The 22,955-nt window shown below is 31.6% G+C and overlaps 1 protein-coding gene across 4 annotated transcripts in view; it reads left to right on the top strand.

The window, feature by feature from the left end:
- The window catches only part of LOC145284772 (uncharacterized), a 649,584-nt gene that overhangs the window by 88,887 nt on the left and 537,742 nt on the right, over window positions 1–22,955 (top strand). For all 4 annotated transcript variants that reach the window (XM_080133742.1, XM_080133739.1, XM_080133741.1 and 1 more), the window contains exon 2: window positions 3,887–3,946. The gene's annotated coding sequence lies outside the window, so the exon portion shown is untranslated. The remainder of the gene's footprint in view (window positions 1–3,886; window positions 3,947–22,955) is intronic.

The following is a 22,955-nucleotide window of genomic DNA, read 5'->3' as shown; positions in this document are numbered from 1 at the left end:
ATACTTCCTAAAATGGGATACTGTTGCCACGTTGGGAAGGAGTACTCCTTTTCTGTTTGGATAATGTACAAAACTGACTTTGAAATCTAGTAGGCGATGTTTTTTCTCCTTTCTACTCCATTTTTCTCACAGAAGCGATTTTGCAAGTTTATCTTTGCTCTATTGTTATTTTCATGGCAGGTGCTTGACTGAGCTTCAATTTATGGTCCCCTCCTATAAAACATTCATGGCAAACACTTGCTTAACTACAAACACTGTCAGCAATTTCCGTAACTCTCTATCTGTGCCTAAAACTAAATGAAAATTCGTTGAGCAAAGTTTTCTTCCTTGAACTGCTCATGTGTGGAACACAATGCCACAGGGATACTTCCCAGTTAATTATAACATGATCGTTTACAAATGCAATGTAGAAAAGATCTTGTTGAGATGTCTTCTTAAATAATCAATTTTGACCCAATTTCCACCATTACTGATCATCACAGCATTCTCATCTGACACTCATCAATCCTTATCCTTGAGTAGCCTCTAGACCTTGATAAGCGATGACTCTCTAGTATAAAAAAAATTGAATTTATTAATGAGAACACATTGTCATTTCTTTTTATAAAACATGTAGTAAGTTGCATAATTGGCCAGCATTTCTGAACAATCTAATAGGAAACTGAAATAATGTCTGTCAGATATTTTGAAGATGTTTAAGATAGTTTTGGAGACTGTGAATAAGCGATGACCTGCAGAATTAAAGTAGCATGGGTGGCTTTCAATTTGATAGTAAAGATATTATGTCAGAAGTACATAAAACGTAAGCAGAAGACAGTTGTATATTTCATATATCCTATATGTTCTTCTGTGTGCATCTGAGGTGTCAACGATGGATTTCAATTCCATAACCCATGTGAAACGAACTGACAGATCAATGATAACAAGAGCATATGTGTCACTGGAAGAGTTGGGGTTCCATTGATGTTGAGAAAGTTATTCAGATTAAATTGGTGTGGTCATGTGCAAAGGATATCTTCAGAAGATCTAAAGAACTTAGTTTTAATGGTGATAGGTGGTTCACAAAAAGTAAATAAATTTTAAATGAATTGGATACAATTTTTGGTTACAAAAATTAGGACTGGTGAATAAAAACATAAGCTAAAAACTCGTAGTGACAATGATTAACAGTCTAATGCCATCAATGGAAAAAGGACTTGAAAATGAAAATTATCTGGATGGGTTTCTGCTATGTCCATATCATTCTATTGTTAATATTACAGTTGTTCAGTTGTAAAAGATAGTATAAAAAGGCTTTGAATATGTTAAAGAGGTTAATGACTTGTTTTTGTCTTACTAGTATAGAGAGCCTTTTCTTTTTATCTAAATTGTCATGCTTCAGTTCTAGTTCAACTTCTACAAGAAAATTCCCAACATTTTTGCTTATCAGATAATCTGTGTAATATTTTTGTCCCTTTCAAGTATAATCAGTAGGAAATTATGAAGTAGATAAAAACATAAACAAAAGGTTTCAGTACAAATACTGTCGACACGGTCTCTTTGTTAACAAGGATAAATTTCATTCAAAATCTTCTTTCTTTCATATGCTCACAGATTAATGCCGGCTGAGACAAGAATGGCGCTTTTGTGTTTATTGAGAGTATTGAATGGTAGATTCTCACTCATAGCGAGTATTTCCTTTCTATCTCTCCCTTTAGTCATCTTGTGCCTCAGATTTCTAAGATTTTGCAGATCTTAAATGAAAATGTGCCGTGGGCATATTTTACTGTTGGCCAGTTCCTTCAGATATATTGGGGTTAGCTGGTGAGTCCATGTCACTTACACCGTTCTATGATCTCTAATGTATTATTATAACAGATTCTAATTGTTTTAATTTAAATATATTTTCTTTTTTCTGAAAATAGTCATTAAAAATAAAATTATCTTGTCAGATTTTCAATGTTAGACTTAAATAGTATTTAAGCTGACAAAGTAAACTTTGCTTCTGACTTAGCAATTTTCATGTTATTGTTGTGCCATGTTATTGGCAATATAATAACATACTTCATTGCAATTTATTTAAAAATTATTAGTCTGACAATTTTTTAAATAATCACCTCAAAGTTAAAAGTCAGCAATGGGTTAACTCATATTTTAACTTGGCATACGCAGTTTTTGTTGTGAAATATTTGTCTTGCTTTTTAATCATTTTGTGTTTTTTGTTTTATGTCATCAACCTTTTTTGTTATGTGTCCAATCAGTTTTGTAAAAACTTTTTAGATTTCAAGTTTTTCATATTTTTCTTTCAAATATTTACTAAATTCTATTTTGTATTCAAAATAATTTGTACATTAATTTGTTTTGTAGGCACACATTTTATTGTAAATACTTATTCTGTAATTGATAAATTCTATTTAACTCACAGATGGAGCAATGACATCTACTATTACTCCAGGCCAGAGTGGACTTGAAAGTATTAGCAACTATGAGCTGATTCCACATTCTTACAAACTCCCAAATTGGAGCTTCACCTTCAGATGTGGTTATGTCATATCAGGGACCATTATGTATAAAGACATTTTTAATAGTTGAGAAGGTTGAGAAATAGGGTAGAACAAAGAAAAAGATAGAGCTGTGAGAGATGGACCGGCAGTTAATGCTGTGCCCTAGACATTCTATTTAACTCCTAGATTGGACCCTGACCTGAAAGTAACTAAAGAGTCATTTCACTCTCTCTCTCTTTGATGGAATGGTCATTACTGACCAGCCGTGGCACTTGTCATGATTCATTGCCATTGATTCTGGTTCTGCACCATTCTGAGCAACCCAACCATGCTAATGTCCACAATGTCCTTCACATTACCTGATATTCTTGTTTTTGGAATTCCACATCCTCTTTTGCCAAATCAAATTCACCTTGCTATAAAGTGTACCAACATGAGTAAAGGCTTCTCCCAAAATAAATTTCACTTAACAGTTAATAAATCCAGTCTTTTCACATATGTTCAAAGAAAGTCGAACTGGCTATCTTTTGTCATGCTATTTCTGTTCCAACTTCTCATCAAAAACAGATTACAGGAATAGGACATTACAACAAGTCCTTGTACACCTAAAGGTTTATCTGTTTTTAATGGCCCTAATTTACGATTTTTAAAGGAGTGTGCGATTTTTGGGACATGTGGCCAGAATAGACGGCCTAACAAGAGATTTTTGCTTTGGTACAACTCCTGGTAAAAGAGGACGTGGGAGATCAAAAAAAAAAAAGAATGTCAGACAACATGAAACAGTTCACTTCTGTAAGTAAAAAAAAAAAAATAAATACTTTAACTGAGATCAAAACCTAAAGACAGTGAGTCAAGTATGATAACCATTAGGACAGCTTGACACGTCTTTAAAAAGTGTTTTCAAACCTACTTATTCTTAACATAAGAAGGCTGTCATGTGAAAGATTTGCACATGCGCAGTTGTGAAACAGTTGACAAACAGATAAAAATCCGATGACTCCCAAGTACCAATTTTTCAATTTTGACCCTTTAGTAGTTCTTTTTTTCTGAATGAAAACCAATTAAGTTTTCCACTTATGTGAATGTCAAATTCAAGTCTGTACATCAAATATTCATTGAGTATGTAAGTGGAGAGTAGTCCACACACACACATACACACACATTCTCACTTATATAAATGTAAACTTAAATACAAATTACCTAAAATCAGTAAATACTTAATTAATACACTATTTTAAATTATTATCTATTAAATTTATTTTTTAGCTTTTCTTGTAATTTTTAATTTATTTCTTATTTATTGACTTAAAATTTCTTTGTATTATTAATTCAACTTCCTTAACACATATCTCTAAAGGTTAGTAGTAAAGTTAAAATTCATACATTCTTTATATTCATTGCAGGTGATTTTTGCTACATATTTGGAATTGCTAATTCTTAATTGGAAACTTTTTTAATACAAGGTAAGGTGTTTTATTGTACATTAATATATATATATATATATATATATATATATATATATATATGTTTTGTTTTTTTTATTACTGTTTTATCTGTTTGGTTACATATGTTTCGGATGTTGGACCATGTTTACGATCCAACAGCCTCATCAGACCTTACAGAAATAGTTGTTAGTATTTGGTGTTTTAGAGAAAATACGAGAGAAAAAAAGGGGGAGTAAGAGATAATAAGGGGGAGGGAGACGGGTATCGACAATATTTAAGTTTTGAAGGTTAAAATACATTAGATTGTAGTGTGTGTGGGGGGATAGCAGATTCAGGTAGGCGTGGGTGGAGATATATGGATATAGGGAAGGGGAGAGAGGATGGTAAAAAAGGGGGGGTAAGGAGAGGGGAGGCGGGGAGGAATTTCAATTTTTAGGTTTTAAAATTTTGACTGCTTTTGGTTGTTTAGCCAGGTATATGAAATAGTTGAGAGAGAGGGAGAGTTTTTGTAAGTGTCATATGTGTTTGACAAGTAAAAGTCGACTCCTTCATTTCAGTTGACAATGAGTTGTTTTTAGGTAGTTAAGGGTTAATATATATGCCAACGCAAATACGCATACATACATACATACACATACATATGTACATTTCTACACATCCACATACGCACATACACATATATATAAACAATGTATATGCAGACATACATGCATCTATATGCAGACATACACATAACTCCTATACACATATATATACTCATATACATATATATATACACACACCTACATATATACATATACATGGAGATATAGATCTCCAGTAAGTAGATGTACATATACATACATACATACACACACACACACACACACACATGTACCCATATACACGTATATACAATTATATAAATATACATATTCATAAAAATATAAATATACAGACATATATATATATGTATACATAGACATGTGTATATTTATACTAAGTAAATAAAGTAAAGTTAGGATAAATAAATAAACGGGTGTAGTTAATAATGCGAGGTTAGGTAGACACATTGCAAGATATGTTCAAAATACATAATATTTAGGGGTCTGTATTGATTTGCTTTGCTTATTGGATAGGGATTAAATTATAGTGTCTAGAAAAAAAATTATAGGGATCTAGATAAAAGTAAGGATGAAGATAGGAATAGATAGAATAAATTAATAGATTGAGAGATTAAAAGAAGAAGAAAAAAGAAAAATTAAAAAAGGGGGTATAAAGGTTAAAGATTATTAGAATTGTGGTTAAGTTATAATGAGTCAGCGGTTCTTGTAGTTTCGTTAAGTTCATATATATATGGGGTGTGCTCCTAACATGGTGCTTTGGGCAGTGGTTATGCTTAATTTTATTTTCAGTGCCAAATGTATTGTGGATATAGGCATATATATACATACATACAAACTAGCAATACACATGGCCATTAAAATGCTTTGGATAATCACATATTTCAAGAGGTTTCTGCTAAAATAGTCATATTTTAAAAACCAAAGCACTTGAAATCTTCAAAATACCACCGTTTTGTCCAGAAATGAATATACTTTTCAAATGAATTAGTAAATAATAACATACATTATATATTTTTAGAGTTTTAAGCAAATAAAGTGATAAAAATGTGAACATCATAAAACAGCATTTTCGGTAAGATTTTGTAACGACCCTCCCCCCCCCCGATTTCTAAACATTCGTACCGTGTAATTTTTTTAATGCAATTTGGAAATTAGCCAAAAGAGATGTCATTTTTAATAATGTCGAGTGTCCGAAATTCATTTGACCGCTCGTTTTTTTGTTGTATTAAAAAAAAGATTTCAAAATGATAAGTATTGAAAGTTTTGAAAAATATTTTCTTCGGACACTCACTATTAAATAAAACAATCTTTTTACTATGTTTATTTGTTAAAAAGATGATTGGACAGTGTTTTCTCTAGTGGTACGTAACAATTTAAAAACATAATATCCGAAAAAATCGTTATGAATTTGAATCAAGACTTATGTAGTAGTAGTGATAGTAGCACTCAGCAGCAGCAGCAGCGATAACATGGCGTAAACAGACATTTGTTTTTGTTGTTTACTTTTATTCCAAATCGATTTTTTTTCTTAATTGAAAATCTGGTTATAAAAAAAAAACTCTTACATGTTTAGTTAGAGCTATTTTGTTATCAACTATACAAATATTTTTAAAAATTGGGTAGTAGTAAATTTTAAGATATCAGGGACACTCACTATTAAAAGCGAAAATGTGAAATATGGTGTTTTGGTTCACGTGTACGAACGGTACACACACTTTTAATTTTCGTCCCTTAAAAAATGTTTTCAGTGAATTATTATCGAATGTAAACTAATCTACCCGATTATAAAAAAAAAATAAAATTAAAAAAAAAATATTTGTAGGAGGTGCTCAGTTAAAAAATAACAACGGTAGGAAAAGACATGAAATGTAATTAAAAATCAAAATAACATTAATTCCAAATTTTTAACAATTGGCCAGCTTTAGAAAAAACTTGTTTCTTTTTTTATATTTAAATAGAATTTAAATACTTGATATTTTTCCAAGCATCATGTTTTCTGTTAGAGGGACGTCACTTTTTTTAAATAACATTTATTTTTTGTCTGTTTGTCATAATTCTTGTAAAGTTTCACAATAGGTATCAAACACCCTCTTAAAGAAAAAACTTGCTTAATTCTATGTCTAATCCTAGGTATGAGTGGCAAGCCTCCTCCTAAAACCTTTAGCCTTAACAATAACACTAAGTACAAGTGGCAGAGCTCCCCACTAAACAAACTTCCTCTGTGAGCTCATATAAACGTGAAAAAAAAAAAAGCATAAAAAACGTTTGAAGAAAAGTGCACATGATTAATCTCCCCCACCCCAAAAAATAAATTGGTCAACTTTCCTAAAACGCTAGGATCGTCTTGAAATGGTGAATTATTTTACATTTATATGAAACCAATCCCCACTCTAAATTCTAAAATGTTTTTGTTTTGTTTTTATCAATCTTCAGGATGTTCACACATAATTTTCCTTAGCCCTATCATTAACCCAAAGTCAGTGGGAACCTCCCTACCTTCTCATAATTGCACAAAGACTCTCTTAAAACCACGTATAATCACCTTTTAGAAAACAAACAAACAAAAACACCCAGGATTTATCTATTATAGGAAAAAGGGGGGGTAACTGCCCTAAAACGCTCGAATGATTCAAAATGAGAAATCATTTTACATTAAATTCTAAAATAATTTTTGTTTATCTTTTATTAAAGTTTTTCAAGTTGTTCACATGCAATTGTCTATAAAGGTAGAATCACATACTTTGGAGAGGTGGTCAGATGGGGAGGGGTAACAGAAGGTATTAATCTACAATAATACCAAAGAAATATTGCAATATATTCATTTTTAACCAATCCTAGATTTCGATTTCAGTTTTTGGCACATAAAATGCATTACAACTAAACTTTGCGTTCTCTAACTTCTTTTCTTTTAATGAATACATGGCATTTTTAAGCAATCACAGCATATTTATGTGCATTTACTGCAGATTATTTGGAAACCATTCATTTCTGGAGATTTTCAGTAGCATATTCCGATTCCTTGCACAAAAATGTGTTTTAACAAAGATATAGCATTTTTACTGAAAAAGTAGAGCAAAAAAATGTGACAAAACACATATGGTCTTAAAGAAGGGAAAATATCCAAACACGCAGGGCATAAAAATAGTCATAACTTCCTTGATTTTAATTGGATTTTAAAAATTTAAAAAGATTCTTTCTTAGCTTATCAAGCTCTTTCTATATATATATCAATATTGAAATATTTTAAGTCATTTAAATTTTTTCATGTGTATTGCTATACAAACACATGCATGCATATAAACTCAGATATAACTATACCTGTATACATACGTTTACCCATGCATACACATAGATATACATTTATATACAGACACTAACACCCAGATGCACACATACACATACATGTGCACATATGGATATACAAATATATATCCCTGTATATACACACGATCCATGAGTACATACATCCATACACACGCACATAGAAACATATACATAAACACATATAAGGATATATACATAGACCCAATCATGCCCGCACATCCACATACATATACATATGGAGATACATGTATGGATCTCCAGTAAGATGTAGATGTACATATACATACATACATACATACACACACATGTACCCATATACATGTATATACAATTATATAAATATACATATTCATAAAAATATAAATATGCACACATATATAGACATATATAAACATGTGTATATTTATACTAAGTAAGTAAAGTTAGGATAAATAAAGAAAGAGTAAGTAAGCGGATGTAGTTAATAATGCGAGGTTAGGTAGACGCATTGTAAGATATGTTCAAAATACATCTTGTTGGTTTAATATTTAGGGGTCTGTATTGATTTGTTTTGCTTATTGGATAGGGATTCAGTTATAGTGTCTAGAAAAAAAAAGAATTTATAGGGATCTAGATAACAGCAAGGATGAAGATAGGAATAGAATAAATTAATAGATTGAGAGATTAAAAAAAAAATTTTAAAAGTGGTATAAAGGTTTAAAGATTATGAGGGTGGTGGTTAAATTATGAGTCAGGGGTTCTTGTAGTTCCGTTAAGTTCATATATATATATATATATGAGGTGGGCTCCTAACATATATATATATATATATATATATATACTAGCAAGCTGCTTGGCCTTGCCTGGTCGTGAAATACACTTAAATATATTTTGATTTCATATTTAATATATTATATTGAACCCAATATATATAGTAATGATTGTAAGTTTAAAAAAAAAAAAAAATGACTTGTGTATCAACACCGGCAATCAAAACCAAAACGTTAAGCTTTCAATTTACTTTTTCCTTTGACGTTAATGCCTGTACTATTAAGACATGTCTGCTGCAAGGCTAAAAATTAAAACGTGAACCAATAGCTATTACATTACTGCTATGCATGCATGTTCGTAATGCCATCATTCGACCGTCACTTGGCAAATTCCATTTTATTAATTTTCACACTTTTGCACCGATTTTCCCCGGCTAAAACCCAAATATAAAGGTTCGCATATTCTATATATTAAGTTTCATGCCTATGGACCAAAAACTGATGGAGGAATCTGGTAGGCAAATTTTTTTAGATAAATGTATATATGCATACATAAATATATATAAAAAGAGCTTTGTGGTTACTATAACCTTTTTACGCAAATATTACACAAGTATAAATCATGTAGAATATCTGCATGAATATAATTACATATAATAGTTAACTAAAGATGATCATCCCATAAGAAAACCGAAAAAAAAACTAATAGGAAATTAATTGAAATGAATGTTTAAAAGAATATACAATTTAGATGAATGCAATTCCACGACCCATCTATAACAAAGTTGTATTTTCTTTTTAAATAAATAGAAAATAAAGTTTTTAATATGAATATCACTAATACACACACACAAAATATATATATATATATATATATATATATAATTTTTAAATATCTGTAACCACACTGACATGATCTGTAATCATAGAAGCTGAAATTATTACTGTTAATTATTTACATTTGTAGTGAAAAAAACTATAATAAAGCATCATTCATATTTTTCTGAAATATTCTCATTTACGTTGAACCTAAAACGACCTTCTTTAGTCAATAGATAAGGAGTCATACACAAACCACTGCTGACGAAAGATCTCTGAGAAGAATTTGGTCAGGGAATTTTGCCTTATCCTGCATATTCTCCTGACCTAGTTCTCTCAGATTATCATTTATTTCCAGGATTGCAAAACCATTTAGATAGCCTTAGGTTAACATCACAAAAGGAGATTGAACATGAATTAAATTCATATATTGCTCATGAAAACCTAAAAAATTTTACAAGCAAACTATTCATAAGCTTGTTGACAGATTGAATCAAGTTATAGAGAGCAAAGATTGTTATCATTATGAATAAAGATTTTCAAAAAACACAATTTTTCATTTTTCAGCTGAAATTTTAAATTGGCAAGAACTTTTGAACCAATCTAATATTATAATTCTTAATACCATTGTCATCAAATGCATCATAACTATAATCACAATTAAAATAACATTGCAAAATGTTGTAATTGCATCAAAAGAATGAACCAGTCAAAATCTTACTGTATATGACACAATCAGTTTGACCATCTCTACATACTAGTTCTTGATGATTTTATTTTTGTGTGTCAGTCCACTTGGAGTATCGTCCCCAAGAGTATCCGATTTTATCAAACCGTCTCCTTTCTCTCATTACACGCAACAGAAAGAATTTAATTAATGTAAAAGTTTTCTAGTATTTCTAGTTTTGTTAACGGAAAAAAAATATATCAGGAAATACAGCTGTGGTGTAAAATTGGAGCCTCTGTGTTTTGCACATCTGATATTTGACTTTGGAAAATCTGTTTTCTTTTTAAATTAAAAAAAAAAAAAATCGTTTTTAATATGACACTGACAAATTTGTAAATGCATTTCTTTTTTGTTTTATTGTTCATAATGACAGTGTGTTTTGTATTCCAAGATGAATTTGATCTTTCTTCTGGGAAACATAAACAATCTATTTTCATTTTTTTTTTTTTTTCCCATTCTGTGGAACATGAATTATGACTTGGTTAAATATATTTTCTTTGTAACATTATTTTTTCAGCATTTTGAAATACATAATATTAATAGATCGAAATATGTGATATTTTTGATACAATACAAGTTGAAAAGAAATGTGTAACTACTTTTGTGAAATCTTTTTTTATAGCCACAAATACCTTCCAATGTACGAAGTCAGTTGTTTCTGTAGGAACCTACCACATAATGAAACTGTTTTTAATACCTAACATTTTTTAATGATATACTTTCGGTATGGTGTATGCATACCTTTATTTATATAAAGTTAAATATGTGTACATGTTTATATATTTGTATGCATAGGATTCACTTCTAAACTGATCATCATGAATTTTATAAGACAGCTGCTAGGCATAAGGGTATGTAATGTGGGCTATATTTAGTTTAAGATAGTTTTATTCCAAGCCCTTTGTGAAAATTCAGATATCTCAGACTTTTGTAACATGTTAACAATATTTATTGAACATAAATTAATAAATATTTGCTAAATTTCAGTTTCTTTAGAGTATTTAAAAGGGTTTTTAAAGAGTATAATATAGGCTTAATCTCCGATTTCCAAATTTAAATATTGTAGATTTGCATTGAATTTTATCAATAATCAATAGATAGCAATTAAAAGCAGGATTATCATAACATTGTTAGGGGACATAAAACTGGCGCAAAACTACTTAATGAACTTATCTTATTATTAAGTAGCAGAATATCCATTCTATTGGAACACCAGATATATCATAAAATTAAGAATAGTAATTATGACGTTACATAAAACTATGAGAGTTAGACAGAAAGTTGGCATTTAGACTATACATATATATAATATGATATAATATGCTCATATGTTTCGTCATTTCTATCGCGCATCAGTGTAACTAGATGTAGCAAACTTAAAAATTGGGATCTTAGTTGATCCGGGCTCTATCAACTGAGCAAACTAAACTGCTAGTAGCAGTGGGAAAGTTGTATTTAAATGAAGCTATTAATTTACGGATATTACTTTAACGTTTAGTGGAAATCATCATTTCCTCCACCACAAGTTAGTGTTAGAACAATTAATCCAAATCGGGAATTAGAAAAATCAGAACTTTTTTACATATCAAAATCAAAAAAATTGTGTCTATTTCTGATGCCAAAAACAATTCTTTTAATTGTTATTTTTTGGTTTGTTTTTGTTTAAAACATACTTTTCCATTGCTTGCTACTAATAATTATCAGCTCTTTATCTGTGCCTAAACCTAAATGTAGATTCCATGAACAAAGCTTCTTTCTTAGAACTGCACGCCTATGGAATTATCTTCCGTTTTCCTGCTTTCCAGCTGACTACAATATGGTTGTCTTCAAGTCTAACGTAAACAAGTTTTTGATGAGTCGTTCCATATAAGTTAACAAATTTATCAAATTTCCATTACTAACGATTATTATATTGTCCAATTTCTACTGTACACTCTTTAACCCTTATCCTCGTGGCCTCTTGGCCTTGATAAGTAGTGATACCTATGTAAAAAAAAAAAAAAAAAAATTATACCTATTTAGTGATATTAAACTACCAGTAAAACTAAAATTAATAGTCACCCCTCCCCCACCAATACACAAAGTGTATTTTTATGTTTGTAAAAATATATGCACATATTACATATTGGAATTGTCATATCACTAATATGTATATTTCTATAATTAATAAACTAGAGATGATTTTTCTCATTTAGAATAAAACATAGCAATACAAACATATATTCCACATAAATTCAATATAGCCGAACTACTTGCCAATACTTGTTGCATGTTTTTCGCATACTATCAGCCTATTTAATTCAATATTGTGAATTCCTATATTTCCAAAGAGTCACTCTCCCAAACAAGTCATATCTACAGGTTGTAGCAGGATACTTATTCACTCATTATTTTCTCCTTTTAATCTCAATCTTCAATTTCACCAGTGCAAATATTTCATAGTATTAACTTATTAGCAACGATGCTATTATTTAATTTTTATCTTTTGTGATTTTATCTTCTTCCTATACCTCATCCTCTATGGAAATAATAACCGGTCTTTAACTCCTTACTTTTTCATTGATTTCATTGGCTGTTCGCTTCCATTCCACTATTCCGTTATTCATTTTTTTACATTTGCAGAACAGTTGACTAAATAATTATGGTTCTTCCAACACAGCGTCTTCCTCTAATACATTAGCTAACCACAAAACCATATTTAAAGACTGTACATAAACTAAAGCGAAAGCCCGATTACATTATTCACCCATATTCAGGTAATTCTTTTACATGTTCTTAGATATTTTTTGTCTAATTGCAAAGAATAATTTGAAAACAAAGGTTTGGTACACTAAAAGTATACATAGTTCGAAAAGTAGAAAGACATATTTTTTTTAACTAATAAGGTTCGTACTTATATATTTATTTATACTAAAAACAATTAGATGTTATTAATTTTAAGTTACTTTTGCAGAATAGGGACCTGTCTATTACAAAATTATTCTGTATATTTAGTTATCACTTTAATAACTACATACCATAAACACTTAAGGCGACCACTAAGTTTTATTTTTAAACAGTTAATACACTAACCCAAGACAGACGTATATATTTATTAGAATTATTACAATTTGCTTATACATTAAAAATTGCAAAGATTAAAGTAGTTTGAAAACAAAAATTTTGGACACTAAAACCATACATAACTTGAAAAGTAGAAAAGGGCCTTCTTTCTTTCTACTATCAAGATTTGTACTCATGTTTTTTAGTATAAATAAAAATATAAGGATTTATTCATTTTAAAAGTTATTTTTGCAGAATAGGGATTGGTCTTTTACGTAATTATTCTGTATTTTCAACTAACAATTTAATAAAGATATCCTAAATACTAGAGGTGACTAAAGTTTGGATGTGAAAAAGTTGACTAAAATTCCATTAGATGTTGCATCATCATCATTAGTCTTATCATTGTTGTTGTTATGGTTATTATTTTTTGGGTTATTATTTGGTTGTTGGTGCAGAGATTTTAGTATTGTCATTATTGCTAATATTTTTTCGAATAGTAACATTTTTATTTTCAACAATTCTTTATAATCATTTATATTATTATTTTGATATTATTATTACTAATAATATTAGTATTCTTTTTGGTTCAGTATTGAAATTTCGGCACTCAATTTAATTTCCCACGCAATGCAGGGATATGTGTAGGCCAATATATACTATTATATAAAGAAGTTTGTTCCCAATGGACTCTAAAACGGCTGAGCCGATTTTTGTGAAATTTCACATGAAGCTACTTTATGTGCCTGGCAGTATTCTTAGATTTTGTATCGGAATGTCTTTGATAAGTATTGATAATCAAAATAATCTGATGAAAGAAGGAACAGGCAATTTTGGCAAAAGTTAATAACTTACACAGCCTAACATCGCAAGCTCATTTGAGAAGTTTTATTACTACACAGGCCGAAAGGCCTGACATATAAAATTAACAGTAGGTTCTTTGATATGACAGGGGTACGTTTGAAATTAATGTTTCTTTTTAGAGCACAATTGAAGCATGATACTTGAATTTTGCATTAATTCAAGCCATTATATATAAAAAGTAATTTTATAACAGTAGGTTCTCTACAGTACAATGTAGACTATAATGTATTGTGGACTGTTATTATGAGGAGGCATGTGAAGCTTCTGCATGGTGTATTGCAATGGGTCCCCAACTGGTACAGGCAATCAGCCAATTTGATTGAAAAAGGTTGATTTAACCGATTTCAATGACAATACAAATATGGGAGTGTGAAACATTTGTTGATCATCATTCAATCCCGGGTAATGTCAGGTTTCCTTGTTATTAGGTTCGTGCAAAAGTAATGTCGTTTTTTTTTATTGTTTTTTTTTGTTTTTTTTTGACATATCTACATATTTATATAAGTGAAAGTGTCTGTCTGTCTGTGTACATTTCCCTACACAATATCTCTGTCAATTTTCAGTTTACAGACTCAAAATTTGATATACAGGGTACTGAGATTTGGGAAAATCTTTGTAATCCGTTTTCGGTCAGAAATTTGGATGTTAAGGGGTCAAAGTTCAACGATTTGACGTTTGAGAACTCTACCAAACTCTTCCGCCAGTTTTGGGTTTAAACACTTGAAATTTTAGATATAGGTTCCTTGGACATGGATCTAACTTAATAACTTGATTTGAGCCCAAAACAATAAATGTTAAGGGGTCATAATAGGGGTCAACGTTAAAAAAAAAAAATTGATCTCTGCGTTCTCTACCAAATTACTCAGACAATTTCTGGTCTAAACATTTGAAATTTTACATAAAGGGTATTCAGAGATACGAGGGGCGTGCAATAAGTAATGCCTCTGACCCACTTTCCATAGCAGCAGAGCAATGAAACTTGGCACAGTTATTAGTCTTTCTCTACATAGGAACCACCCAGAGTTATGCATTTCTCTCATCGTTTGATGCAGCTCTGGAGACCGTTTTTGTAGAACACCCCCAGGTTGGTCCTCCAACGACGACGTGACTTCAGAAATCATCTGGGAAACGAGTGTTGTCCTGCAGGAGGAGGGTACCTTTGCTGATCTTGCCCTGCCTCTTGATTGTGATAGCTTCCCTTAATTTCCTCAGAAGTGAAGCATAGTAGGCTCCTTTAATTGTGGTACCTTTTGCCAGGAAATCTGCCATCACTACTCCGTCCTGGTCCCAAAGACTGTGAGCATGACTTTGCCAGCAGAGGGCTGTACCCTTGCCTTCTTTGGAGGTGGTGAGTCCAAGTGCTTCCACTGCATTGACTGGGCTTTGGTCTCTGGATCATGGTGATGGACCCAGGTTTCATCCTGTGTAATCAGTCTTTTGAAAAACTTTGACTCATCTTCTTGGCACATCTCCAAATTCATCCTCGAGCACTCAACGTGTTCTCGCTTCTAGAATGGTGTGAGCAACCTAGGAATCCATCTGGCAGACACCTTATGCATATGCAAATGGTCATGAATGATAGTTTCCACATACCCTGTACTAATCTTGACATCTTGGGCTATTTGGCAAATAGTAATGCGCCGATCTTCAAAAATGGCAGCCTCAACTTGACGGACAGATACCTCATCAATAGCAGAAGGGGGGGGGCGACCAGGTTTGGGAGCTGTTTCCACAGACTTCTGGCCATGTTTGAATTTACGATGCCAGCATTTTACAAGGTCATATAAGTTTCTTTCATTTCATCAAAAGTCTCCTGTGGTGTGCGTCCTTTCAAATACAAAAACTGGACCATTGCTCGATATTTAATAAGCTCCATTTCACACCTGACTCTGTTCAAACACCTGTAAAACAGAAACCACAATTAGTTTAGAGCTGTAATTTGCCACATAACCACTAGAGATATAAATCATTGCACATGCAAAATTTCAGCTAGATCAGACAACTGGAAGTAGATCAGGGGCATTACTTATTGCACGCCCCTTGTATGGCAAGCTTTTTAATCAGTTTGGGTTGAAAATCTTTTGTTACCAATATATAAATGTATGTATGTATGTTTGCATATCTGCCTAAAACTTTTGACAGAGGCGACGGATTTTCACAAGATCAGTATCGTTTTGACGTTCGACCCTTCAGACGAAAATGTCGAAAAATTGGCCAAAAACATTAATTTCTTCACCCTCAACTGGGCACTTTTCTACAGAAAGGGGTCGCTTTTTTCACCGATATTTTCGAAAGTTATCCCCTCTTTTCGATTGTCTAGCCTTAATTTAAACCTGCGTCACTTCCAGTTTGGCGGTGGTCGTAACAGCAAAGACGTCAGGTTTTTTCCTGTTCTTTTCCTCCTTTGCGGTACAGGATCAAGCCTGTCTTCCTGCTACCACTTTTTTTTTTTTTTTTTTTTTTTGCTCAACACACACCTTTAAACACCCGGGCAACGCCAGGCACCCATGCTAGTATATATATATATATATATATATATATATATATATATATATGATAAAAAACGAGATTATTTTTGCACCAACCTAATAGTAATATATGTATACAAATATATATATAAATAAATAAAATGAACTGGTATATCTTATAAAAATGTCTATTTTTGTTGTTAATGTACCTATTTCTTTATCCCAGATTTGAACACTTAGATTTTCAAAGCAATAAACAGATTATGTAAAAGATTAGAAATAAGAGAAATGATGTACTATGAAGATGGCTTGCAGAATAAGCTATGTTTTTCCTCTAGAGATTACAACAAAAAACTAGATTAGTCAAGTGACTTTGACTTTGAGCTTTTATGAATCATATAATGTTGAAGTTTCTTTGAAATGTGATTCTTTTTTTTGGATTCTTTTTTTTTTTTTTGTTTGCCATTTAGTTTCTTGTCTCACAAACTATATCTACAGGGTATTGTGCCTTCCTCTTGCTGCCAACCAACAGTGACATCTTAAACATTTAACAAAGATAGTTCTTACTTTTTTCTATTCAACCGATTCTTCACTCTTATATTTAAACATTCTTTTCCTTTTTTTACTTTTTCTATGGAGCAGGGTCTTTTCCTTGTGAGAAGCAGGTTTCTCTTGCTGCATTATATCTATCTATCTATCTATCTATCTATCTATCTATCTATCTATATATATATATATATATATATATATATATATATATATATATATATATATATATATATACTTCTATATCAATGCAATTCTTCCCTCTCTTTTATTCTCCTCATGATGAGTCTGATGATGTATGGAAATGAAACATGGTCAGTGGTAGTTGAGGATATGCGTTGCATGGAGAGATATGCTATGAGAGTGGGACGTTTATGTGTAATGTGTCTTAAAGATGGGTTTAAATCAGGTGACTTTACAGGAAGATTAAATCTGGACAGTATAGAAAGATGAATGCAGAACAGGATATTTCGACATTTTTTTTAACAGAATCAAGACAACAAAGATTTGATTGATAGCAATAGGTAGTTTATTTTCATTGTTTCATGACCATTCGGACAATTTCAGCCCTTATATCGTTTGAAAATATTCACAAGAACGGCCTTTCTTCAGACGTTGAGAAAAACACTTTTTTAATGAACAATATGGAATCCATTTTCCTTTTAAGGAAAACTATGTGATAAAAAAACTTACCTACATTTCTTCCTTCAGACGTTTTTTTCCGTTTTCCCATATATATTAGTAATAAGTAGTAGAATTTTACATCTAAAAACATGAGTTTAAAGCTTCCAAAATTCATAGAATTTTCCATAAGTAGATAAAGTACTTGGTAAAATTCAGTTGAAAAGTCTTCTGGGAGTTGAAGGTTCGATCTTCAGTGCAGCTAACACTCAAAATACACTTGCGAATTATTAAGACTTCTAGGATTGAACGAGAGCTTCATGGATTAAATAAAGAGTTCTGTTCAAAATTTCTTGCAGATTCCCGAGTTTGACAAGATACACCTGAAGACGACCAAAACGTTGTAAAAATGAGAACAGTAGTCTGATAATCGAAATGTAAATTATCAATCCTTATCTAAAAAAAAAAAAAAAAAAAAAAATCAGAAACAGAGATACATGAGTTTGGAAGTTAATTTCTAACACGTGGTCCAGCACATCATAGCATGTATAATGTGTCTTAACTATAAGTATTCAAAGTAAACCTCTACATGTTTAATCTAAAATTAAACTCAAAATTAGTTGTATCTATTATATTCACTCACACTTGCTAATATTCCTAGAACTACTGTTTCCAACTTGGTCACTCATATTAAGCACAGATAGGTATTAAAATATGAACATCCATTTGTGTTATACTTGTGATAAAACAATATACAGGGTAACACGTTTATAAAATGGATAGATTTATGCCTAATCAGTGAAAACTATTTCCATGCAGACAATATATATATTCTTGAACCAAATCAGTTCAAGTAAAGTAATAACATTTTTAAAGGAAACTAAGTTAAGACTCAAGTTTAAAAACTGATTTAGTAACTAAACTTAAAAAAAAAAAAATTATACTCCACTTTTTAACAAACAGAATATGTATTTCTAAATATGTATATCCATCTCATTGTTATTTTTTGGTAATAAGAGTGTGAACACTAGCGAAACATTTTTTTGTCATTTTTGATAGTTTACACTATTAAAATCATAGTGTTAATCTTAACATAAAAAAAAGTTGACATGTCACTAAAACCAATTAAATCAAACCTAATAAGGTATGAACCACTCGATTTCCTATCATCCATGAGTTAAAAAAAAATCAGTCTGTGTACTGTAATTTACAGCAAGTTGTGTTTTTGTATTAAATGATCCAAGTAGGTTGATGAAACAATCAACATATATTTTCATTTCTTGCATTTACAAAAGAAACAGATTCTATTTTTCATGAAAAAATATATAATGCATTTTTCATATATAATCTTGAACGCTCAGTATTATTTCTCATTGTTTTGACCTTTCATTCTTGTTAAGCTAATCATTCATCAAGTTTTTCTTATCTGTCATTACATTTTGCTTCTGACCCTTTTTTGGGGTCTCAACCACCCCATACACTTTTCATCAGGTACTCGCTGTTATGCATTATTCTATATCCAAGATGCATTTCTTTGTTTGTTTGTTGTGTTATCAACCGTTGCTTATTTATTATTCATTTTTATTTTTCTTACTTGTCCCTCCAGCCATTTTGCCTGTCCTGTATTGGATCTCCTGATACGAACCAATTACAAACTAGCCAGAATCTATTTGAGATCTATTTCCGAAGTTGTCATAAAATATGGTCACCACTAGAATGAAAGGAGGGGAGGTGATGACAGTTGTGCATTTTTATTGCAATGATTATGATGACAGAAGGAAGGAAGAGGACAACGTTAATGTTGTAGTTGAGGTTTGTGGGTGTGGCAGGGAGGGAGACGCAGAAGAATGTTTCCAGAATCTGGTGAAGTTGATCTTGTTCTGAGGCAGAACTTGATCTTTGTCACTTACTGATGTTCCACTGGATTCGCCCCCCCCCCTCTTCTCTCCTGCCGATGCCTTCCATATAAGCTTCTTCTTAACTTGAAAGGTTGATTTTTATGATCTTCGCTGTCATGTTGCTCCTAGAATCTGCCTGGTGTATGTCATTATCTAAACTCTCAGAAGGCCCTTGGAATGGTCCCTTTCAAAAAGTCAAATTTTACCTGCATGTCAATATTGTTTTATGAAGCCTTTGTTGATTTTATATATTTCAAGCTTCCTGAACAAAACTTCAACAAACATTGATGTTATTTTTTTTCTTTTTTTGCAAAATTCAGTCATGTTCTGCAAAGACAAAAACAAAAAATAATTTTCTTCTACAAAACAATTAAACCAAATACCATAAATAAATATTTGAAGAATAAAAACTTTTTCCAAAATGTCTCGATTTGGCATTAAATAAACCAAAAGTGCTCATAGACCATAAAACAATCAACCAATCAACTAGAGTGCCCTTTGAGGGGTGGGGGCTGAATTTCTACTATAAACTCACGTTGTTTTTAACTTTGTCAATGTGAGAGATAGCTTATACTTTTTGGACAAACCCAGAAATGCAGCACATAAAATTAACACGTAAAATATTACCTTTTATTGAAATAAGATTTTATGTCTTATTTGAAGTTGAAAATGATCTGATAAGAAAATAGCTTCACCAAAAATTTGATGGTTTCCTCTTTATTATAAAACTCATTTTTTAACTTTAGTCATTGGTGATCAAAAAGTGAGAAGAGACATGAGTTTTCTTTCATTAGAATTTATAAAGCACTCAAACGTTTAAATAGTAATCGGTTTTCTTTTTTAATGTTGCTCTATTTGAAATGAAATCAAACAACCTGCATGAAGACTATAATCGTGGCTGGCGATGGTCACGCTATAATGTTATCTATATATATATATAAAAGCGAAAATGTGTGTGTGTGTATGTATGTATGTTCGCTTTTTGTGTATGTCCGCGAAAGGCTTTTTTCCAAGAAGCGATCGGTCGGCTCACTCCTATAAACTTTTTATATCACGTTTAAATGATAATATCTAAGAGTTACGAACAGGGGTCGCGTGTGTATTTAATTTGCCTGACTTTTACCAGCTCGCCACTTCGAAAAGCGAATGATCTGGCTTGCAGTGCAAAACTAGGTCAGACACCATGCCACTTCCTCGCACCTGTTTATTTCGCTTCATAAACATTTACTTAATACCCTTATCAGTTCCTTTCGCTTGTGGCCGAGACGATTAGGTGTCTGGCTTTTTTCCCCTTTTGTTTCCACCTTTGCGTCAAGGCTTTGGGGTTCAATCCTACCTTCCTACTAAAACTTTTTTTTTCACCTCCAAACACCTGGGCAACGCCGGGTACCCCTCCCCCCACTAGTCTATAATATAAATCTCACCTGTCTGTTTAAATGTATGTTTGTATGTCTGCCTAAAACCTTCGACAGAGGTGACAGATTTTCACGAGATTGGTATTGTTTTGAAGCTCGACCCTTTCAACGACAGATATCGAAAAATTGGCTAAAAACATTAATTCCTTCACTCTCAACTGGGAACTTTTCTCCAGGAAGGGGGTCTCTTTTTTTTTTCCAATATTTTCGAAAGTCATCCCCTCTTTTCGATTGACTAACCTTAATTTAAACCTTTGCCACTTCTATTTTGGCGATGGACGCAATGGCAAAGACGTCGCATTTTTTTTTTTTTTTTTTTTTTTTTTTTCAAATTCCGTTCCTCCTTCGTGGTATGCCTGCTACTACTTTTTTTTTTTTTTTTTTTGCTCAACACACACCTCCAAACACCCGGGAAACGCCGGGCACCTAGGCTAGTCTGATATATAAAAGGCAAAATGTGCGTGTATGTTTGTATATGCCCACGAAAGGCCTTTAGCGTTGGGGTTCTTCTGTCAGTTAGATTTTGGGAGAAGTTTTTGCATACTTCCTAGATCATAATATCTCAGATTCCAATCTAACAGATCCCACGCTGTTGGCCAAGCTCCACCCTCTGTTCCATCGCCACAATGTTGCGCCCCTGTGCCTGTTTCACAAGTATTTTAATGAAATGTGTTTCCTAGATGCTGGAAAGTTTTCTACTGTAATAGTTTCTTCCCTACGACTGTTAGATTTGGGAATCTGCTGAAGTTTAAATTTAATGTGAACGGACATCTCTGCTCAACTCTCAACAGTCTTCTGTTAGACACAATCTCAATAAGTAGCCCCTTACATTTCAAAATGGCAATATGCCTTGTTTGAGGATGGGAATTTTTTTTTTTTTTTTTTTTTTTTTTTTGAATACTTTCAAAACTTTCAATCTTTGAAATACATGGACGATTTTGTGAAAATTTTAATGTCAGAAATGGCAGTTTAAATGGTTCCAAATTCCTTTTAAAGTAATTCTTTTTTTTTTTTTTTTTCTTCAACTATTGACAAAAAAATTAAATAGCTGACTAATTCAGGAAGAAATTGAAATGTATTTTGGTGAATTTAATTTTGTAATTTATTTTTGGAATAGAATTTCAGAAAGTTGTTTTAGTACTGTATGCTTTTTTATTTTATTTATTTTAATTCAATAATCAATTAAATTAAAAAAAAACGTGTATATACTACACAGCGGCATAAAACAATACATACATGTGCAAATATACAAGTCGTCACACAATTTTATTAATATAAGGATTAAGTAAAAGCGAAACAAAAAACACAGAAACTTTGTTTCGTATTGAAGTATGCCAAGTTTCAAGAATTTTATGATTATTGCAGTAACTATGGCATTCATTAAAAGATAATGAAACATTTTTCCCCCTGAATGTGATCATAAAGCAGCAGCATCATTTTAATATTCTGTAAGTTCTTAACCGACGAAAGTAATGGTTACGATTCTTACTTCTTTTTACAGCTTGGAAGATGATAATTCACAAAGGTTTGCAGTACTGTTGCAAAATCTAGTTTGATAATTCAGCAGAAAGAACATGAAACCTATTGATAGACTTTTTCATTAGGCTGCTATATAATGAATACTTGCTCTACAATCACAGAAATTTTAACATATTGTCATTGCAAAAATATATGTATGCGTTATCTATACTTATGTGCATGGGGGAAAATGATGTATGTATATACATCTATAGTATAAAGGCCAAGTAAAATCAACAAAACAAATACCCATAAATTGGGTATTTTCTTGATCGGCATTGCCCCGGAGGAATAATATTTTAAATCTAAAAAAGGAAAAAAAAATGCTCTGGAGGCCTCAATCTTTAAATGCTCAATGTCCTAGATAGGGCAAAATCCAAAAGTCAGTTAATTTGGTTTTAGGGGTGCTCTGATCCTAGATAGAGCAAGTG

This window comes from Euprymna scolopes, chromosome 9 (genome assembly GCF_053919585.1).
Source record: "Euprymna scolopes isolate OS-2025 chromosome 9, ASM5391958v1, whole genome shotgun sequence".
Lineage (NCBI taxonomy): Eukaryota > Metazoa > Mollusca > Cephalopoda > Sepiida > Sepiolidae > Euprymna > Euprymna scolopes.
Note: the sequence above shows the minus strand (reverse complement) of the source record. Positions and strands in the feature narration are given on the sequence as shown.